Genomic DNA, 6,143 nt, shown 5'->3' on the forward strand with positions numbered 1-6,143 from the left:
TGGGACTACAGGCATGCACCACCATGCCCGGCTAATTTTTTCTATATATATTTGTTGGCCAATTAATTTCTTTCTATTTATAGTAGAGACAGGGTCTCGCTCTTGCTCAGGCTGGTTTCGAACTCCTGACCTTTTGCAATCCACCCGCCTCGGCCTCCCAGAGTGCTAGGATTACAGGCGTGAGCCACCACACCCGGCCCCAACTTCATTCTTGTTTTGGTTGCCCCAGCATAATTGGTTGAGAAGATTACAACCCTAGTGAATTGTCCTGCCTTCCTTGTTGAATATCAACTGAATATAAATGGAAGGATTTATTTCTAGACTCTCAATTCCATTCCATTGATATATAAGTCTATACTTACACTAGAACTACAATTTCTCAATTACTATAACATTCCAGTAAATTTTGGAATCAAGAAATATGAGTTTTCCAGATATAATATCATATGGTCAGTGAAGAGCAATAGCTTGACTTTTTCTTTCCATATTTGGATACCCTTGATTTCTTTCTCTTGTCTGATTGCTCTGACAAGAACTTCCAGCATTGTGTTGAATAGAAGCAGTGATATTGGGCGACCATGTCTGGTTCCAGTTCTAAACAGGAATGTTTTCAATTTTTCCCCATTCAGCATGATGTTGCCTGTGGGTTTATCATATATGGCTTTAAGAATTTTGAGGTATGTCTTGTCTATGCCTATTTAACTATTCTGCAAAATGTTCTATGTGTACTAGAGAAGAATATACATTTTGCTGTTCTTGGATAGAGTGTTCCGTAGAAGTCTATTAGGTATGATGTAGCCCCATTCTTATCCCTTCCTTTGTGTTATTATTGTTAAATATATTACATTTATATGTTTTATTGATCCTACAGTACAAGTGTATAGAGATTGCTTTATGTAATTGCCTTATTTAAATCAGTTAAAAGAGAAAAGAAAAATATAGAATTATTTTCATCATTAACAAGATAATTAATGTAATGGAGCTCTTGCTTTTTCATGCCTTATGTCACTTGATTTCATCCTTAAGAACTTCTTTTACTTTTTCTTATAGAGCTAGTCTGCTATCAAAGAATTTTCCATATTTATTTATCTAGTAATACCATTTTAAATGGTATTTTTACTGGATATAAGATTCTTGGATGGCACTCGTTGTTTTTTTTTTTCTTTTTTCAGAACTTTGTAATTGTCATCCTACTGCATTATTGTCTGTTTTATTCTAATAAGAAATTAGTTTGTGATCTTATAGTTTTCTATTTTGCATGATGAGGCATTCTCTCTTAATGCTTTCAAGATTTTCTCTTTGCCGTTGACTTTAAATATTTTGACTAAGATGTGTTTGGGAGTAAATATTCTTGTCTTTATCCTACTTGGAATTTCTTCAGCTTATTGAATGTGTAGATTAATATTTTTCATCACATTTTGAAAGTTTTCAGCCAGTATTTCTTCAAACATTTTTCCTGCTTATTTCTCTCTCTCTCCACTTCCTCTGATACTTCTGTTACCTATATGTTGGTGTACTTAATGCTATATCACATTTCTCTGAGTTTGTATTTCTTCATTATTTTTACTTCCTGTTCTCTATATTACCTGGTATTTATTAAATCAGTTTTCTACTTCACTTATTCTTTTGCCTACTCAAATTTACTCTTGAGCCCCTCTAGTAATATTTTTATTTCAGTTATTAAAGATTGTAATTCCAGAATTTCCAATTTCTTCTGTTTTATACTTTATTGATATTTTCTATTTGCTCAATCATTATTACCATGTGTGTTTTTGAATATATTTATAATGGCTGCTTTGAGATGTTTGTCTGCTCCATCAAGCATCTGGACCCCCTTGAAAGCAGTTTCTATTGTTTGCTTGTTTTCTTTTTTATGGCTCACACTTTCTATTTCTTTACATGTACAATTACTTTTTTGTTGAAAACTGGACTTTGAAATAATGTATTATAGCCACTGTCTGTACAAACCCTCCTCCTTTCTGGGACTTGTTGTTGTATTATTTGTTAGGTTGATTATTTATTTACTTGCCTGGAATAATTTCTTGAAATTTATTTCCACTACAATGTGCAACCTATGATATCTACTGTAAGATTATTTTTCATTTTACATCCTTTTCCCTGGCTTAGTGGGCATCACTTCTCCATCTTCATTAACCACTTAGTTGTTCAAAGTTGTATTTAAGCCTCATAGCCATTTAGATTTTTACTCTTTGTCATTGGATATATGTGCGTGTGACTTAGAGACTATTTTCACAGTTCACAGAGTTTACAAATTTGCCCCATATTCAGTCAGAAACTAGTGGCTTGGAGGTACTTTCTCCAATCCCCACTGAGTGTGTGTAGCTTTGAATTTTCCAGAGCACCATGGATGAGAGTGATGTTATTTTAAAGCCTGAATTTCTAGAAATCTCCCTTTGGTCAGTGCAGCTTATTAGTGTTTGGTCAGAGAGTGTGTTTCTGCCTCTTATGTCAATGAGGCTTCTGCCCTGTGTTGACTATTCTATGTGTAGGTTAGGGAATATTTTCAAGTCTTCCCCTTAGTTTGCTCTGATTATTCTTGAATGGATATAGCCTAACAGATCTGCACAAACTTCTGGGCCCAAAGGGATGAGTGTGATCTCAGGATGGCTCTTCTTTGTTGTTTCTTTCCCTAGTTCTGTCAAATCTCTAGCTGGTGTGCCATTTCACTGTATAGTGAATCTATTGTTGATACAGTAGTCTTTTTTTTTTTTCTCCTTTATGGCATCTTTATTTTTCTACCCGGGATGTGAACAATGTGAACATGGGTCAGAAAAATCAGCTGCACTGAAACACTTCAGCCAGTTGTAAACCACTGGGAGAACAGATGGACATGGAGGCAGCAAGGGTGACAATTCCAGACCAGCATCCCCGAAAGGGCCTGTGGTCCAAACCCACAACCAGAGCTCTGGGCAGGGAAGGGCAGGACCATGCAGTGCAGGTTCTGGCAAGGAGGGACAGGAAGGAGCAGGGACCACAGAGGCTGCAGCTGAGATGAGTTTATTAGATTCTGGCCTCGCGCTGCTGCTTGATGAAGCTGATCAGCCCATTGGTGGAAGAATCGTGAGAGGTCACCGGCGCATTGCCATCAAGCTCGGGCTCAATTTTCTTAGCCAGCTGCTTCCCCAGCTCCACTCCCCACTGGTCAAAGCTGTTGATGTCCCAGATGATGCCCTGGACAAAGATCTTGTGCTCGTACATCGCAATCAAGGCTCCAAGAATGAAGGGTGTGAGCTTGGTGAACATAATAGAGTTGGTTGGGCGATTTCCTTCAAAGACCTTGTGCAGCAACAGCTTCTCTAACTCCTCTGGACTCTTTCCTGCAACATGGAGCTCCTTCTGGGCCTCCTCCACAGATTTCCCCTTCATCAGGGCTTCTGTCTGGGCCAAGAAGTTGGCCAGGAGGATCTTGTGATGCAAACCCTTCCGTATTGGGTGCTGGGTCTGGACTGGGATGAGAAAGTCACAGGGGATCATCTTGGTGCCTTGGTGGATGAGCTGGTAGAAGGCATGCTGGCCATTAGTCCCTGGCTCCCCACACACGATGGGGCCTGTCTGGTGGTCCACACGGATGCCGGACTTGGTGATGTACTTGCCATTGGACTCCATGTCGCCCTGCTGGAAGTAAGCAGCAAAGCGGTGCATGTACTGGTCGTAGGGCAGGATGGCATGCGTCTCGCACCCGAAGAAGTTGATGTACCAGATGCCCAGCAGGGCCAGCAGGACAGGGGCATTCTTCTCCAGCGGGGCTGTGCGGAAGTGCTGGTCCATCCAGTGAGCCCCCGAGAGCAGCTGCTCGAAGTTGTCAAAACCCACGTGCAGGGCGATGGAGAGTCCGATGGCCGACCAGAGGGAGTAGCGTCCTCCTACCCAATCCCAGAACTCGAACATGTTCTGAGGGTCAATTCCAAACTCCTTCACTTTGGTCATGTTGGTGGACAGGGCAACAAAGTGCTTCGCGACTGCAGAAGGATCCTTGGCCGACAGGAGAAACCACTCCTTCGCCGTCTCTGCGTCTGTGATGGTCTCCTGCGTGGTAAAGGTCTTGGAGGCGATGATGAACAGGGAGGACTCAGGGTTCAGGTTGGTCAGGGTTTTGGCAATGTGGGTCCCATCGATGTTGGAGACAAACCAGACCCGGGGACCTCCTGAGGAGTACAGCTTCAGGGCTTCGGTCACAATGAGGGGTCCCAGGTCAGAGCCACCGATGCCGATGTTGATGACGTCCGTGATGGCCTTGCCAGTGTACCCCTTCCAGTCACCGCTCCGCACACGCTGGCAGAAAGTTTTCATCTTGTCCAGAACCCTGTTCACATCCGGCATCACATCCTTGCCGTCCACCACGATGGGTGTGTTCCACCGGTTCCGCAGGGCCTCGTGCAGCACTGCCCGGCCCTCCGTGTAGTTGATCTTCTCGCCATTGAACATGTTCTCCCGGGCGGCCTCCACACCCCTGGACTTGGCCAGGTCCACCAGCATCTTCATCACATCCTCCGTCACAAGGTTCTTGGAGTAATCCACCGGGATATGCCCACGGTTGGTGTTGAGGGTCAAGCTGAAGCGCTGGAAGCTCTCCCTGTTGGCCTCAAACAGGCCGCGCAGGTTGATGTCAGGGCCGCGCTCGCCGTACCACTGCTGTAGCTTCTGGAACTGCGCGTCCTGGGAGAACGCGGTGGCCATGGCGGGACTGCAATGGCAGAGCGGCCGCAGAGAGCGCGGGGCAGGAAGGAGGAGCGGGCGCGGGCTCCCGCGGAGGCGCGCGGCGGCCTTTATGGCGCAGGCCCCGGCCCCGCCTCAGTAGTCTTACCTGTAGTTTCCCTTCCCACAGTTTCAGTTGTCCACATTAATCCATAGTCTGAAAATATTACAGTATTTTGATGGGGGGAGGAAGGGAGAAAAGAAAGAGAGAGAGAGTCCACATTTCTATAACTTTTTTTATTTCAGCATATTATGGGGGTACAAATGTTTAGGTTACATATATTGCCTTTGCCCCACCTGAATCATAGCTTCAAGCATGTCCATCTCCCAGACAGTGCACACCACCCCCATTAGTTGTGAATACACCCATTCCCTCCTCCCCCCTCTCATCTGCCTGGCACCTTATGAATGTTACTACTATATGTGCACTTAAGTGTTGATCAGTTAATACCAATTTGATGGTGAGTACAAGTGGTGCTCGTTTTTCCATTCTTGGTATACTTCACTTAGCAAAATGGGCTCCATTTCTACCCAGGATAATACAAGAAGTGCTAGATCAGCATTGTTTTTATGGCTGAGTAGAAGTTCATGTTATACATATACCACATTTTATCAATCCCATAACTTTTTTTTTTTTTACAATTTTTTTTTATTTTGGCATATTATGGGCCATAACTTTTATTATAGTATATTGTTATAATTATTCTATTTTTTTATCATAGCTGTTAACCTCTTATTATGCCTAATTTATAAATTAAACTTTATCATAGGTAAGTATGTATAGGAAAAATCATAGTATATATAGGGTTCAGTACTGTTCATGATTTCAGGGCATCCACTGGGGATCTTGGAATGCATCCTCGTGGATAAAGGAGCCTACTTTACTAGTATCTTGGAATTAACAGACCTTTTTATTAATAATTGCTTTTCCTAGGGCATTTATTGAAACCTTAAAATCTGTACCCCCATAATATGCCGAAATAAAAAAAAAGAAAAAAAATAATTGCTTTTCCTCATTGTTCTCCATTGTTTTCAGCAATAGCCTTAGGCATAAACTTTTCAAGTTTTTTTTTTTTTTTTAACAAATAATACAGTCCTCTCAGACAGAGCTTTGAGTTCTCCTTGCATAAGACCTTCCTCTTCCCTGCATATAAATTCTATGTCAGTACACTGGAGTTGATGGAAGAAACATCAACTTGCTTTTCTCAGAGTGACATTCCTTCTATATATGTAGGCATTGGGGGAATGGGGAGTATAGTCCCAATGTTTTTGACTTGCTGTTCCCAGTGTAGAACCTCTGTTTTACAGGTAAACTAGGGTGGGGGTGATCAGGGCCCCAGTATTCCCAGCCTATCATGCCTGAAGCTGGGCCCTTGTACCGTTAAGTGAGAGCTGAATTGTGGAAAGTATTACCAATCCTCTTGGCC

At 42.7% G+C, this 6,143-nt stretch overlaps 1 pseudogene; it reads right to left on the reverse strand.

Annotated features, from left to right (window-relative positions):
- Window positions 1-2,720: 2,720 nt before the first annotated feature.
- Window positions 2,721-4,780, reverse strand: LOC105868168 (glucose-6-phosphate isomerase pseudogene; annotated as a pseudogene).
- Between the last annotated feature and the right edge of the window lie 1,363 nt (window positions 4,781-6,143).

This window comes from Microcebus murinus, chromosome X (genome assembly GCF_040939455.1).
Source record: "Microcebus murinus isolate Inina chromosome X, M.murinus_Inina_mat1.0, whole genome shotgun sequence".
In the NCBI taxonomy this organism is placed as follows: domain Eukaryota; kingdom Metazoa; phylum Chordata; class Mammalia; order Primates; family Cheirogaleidae; genus Microcebus; species Microcebus murinus.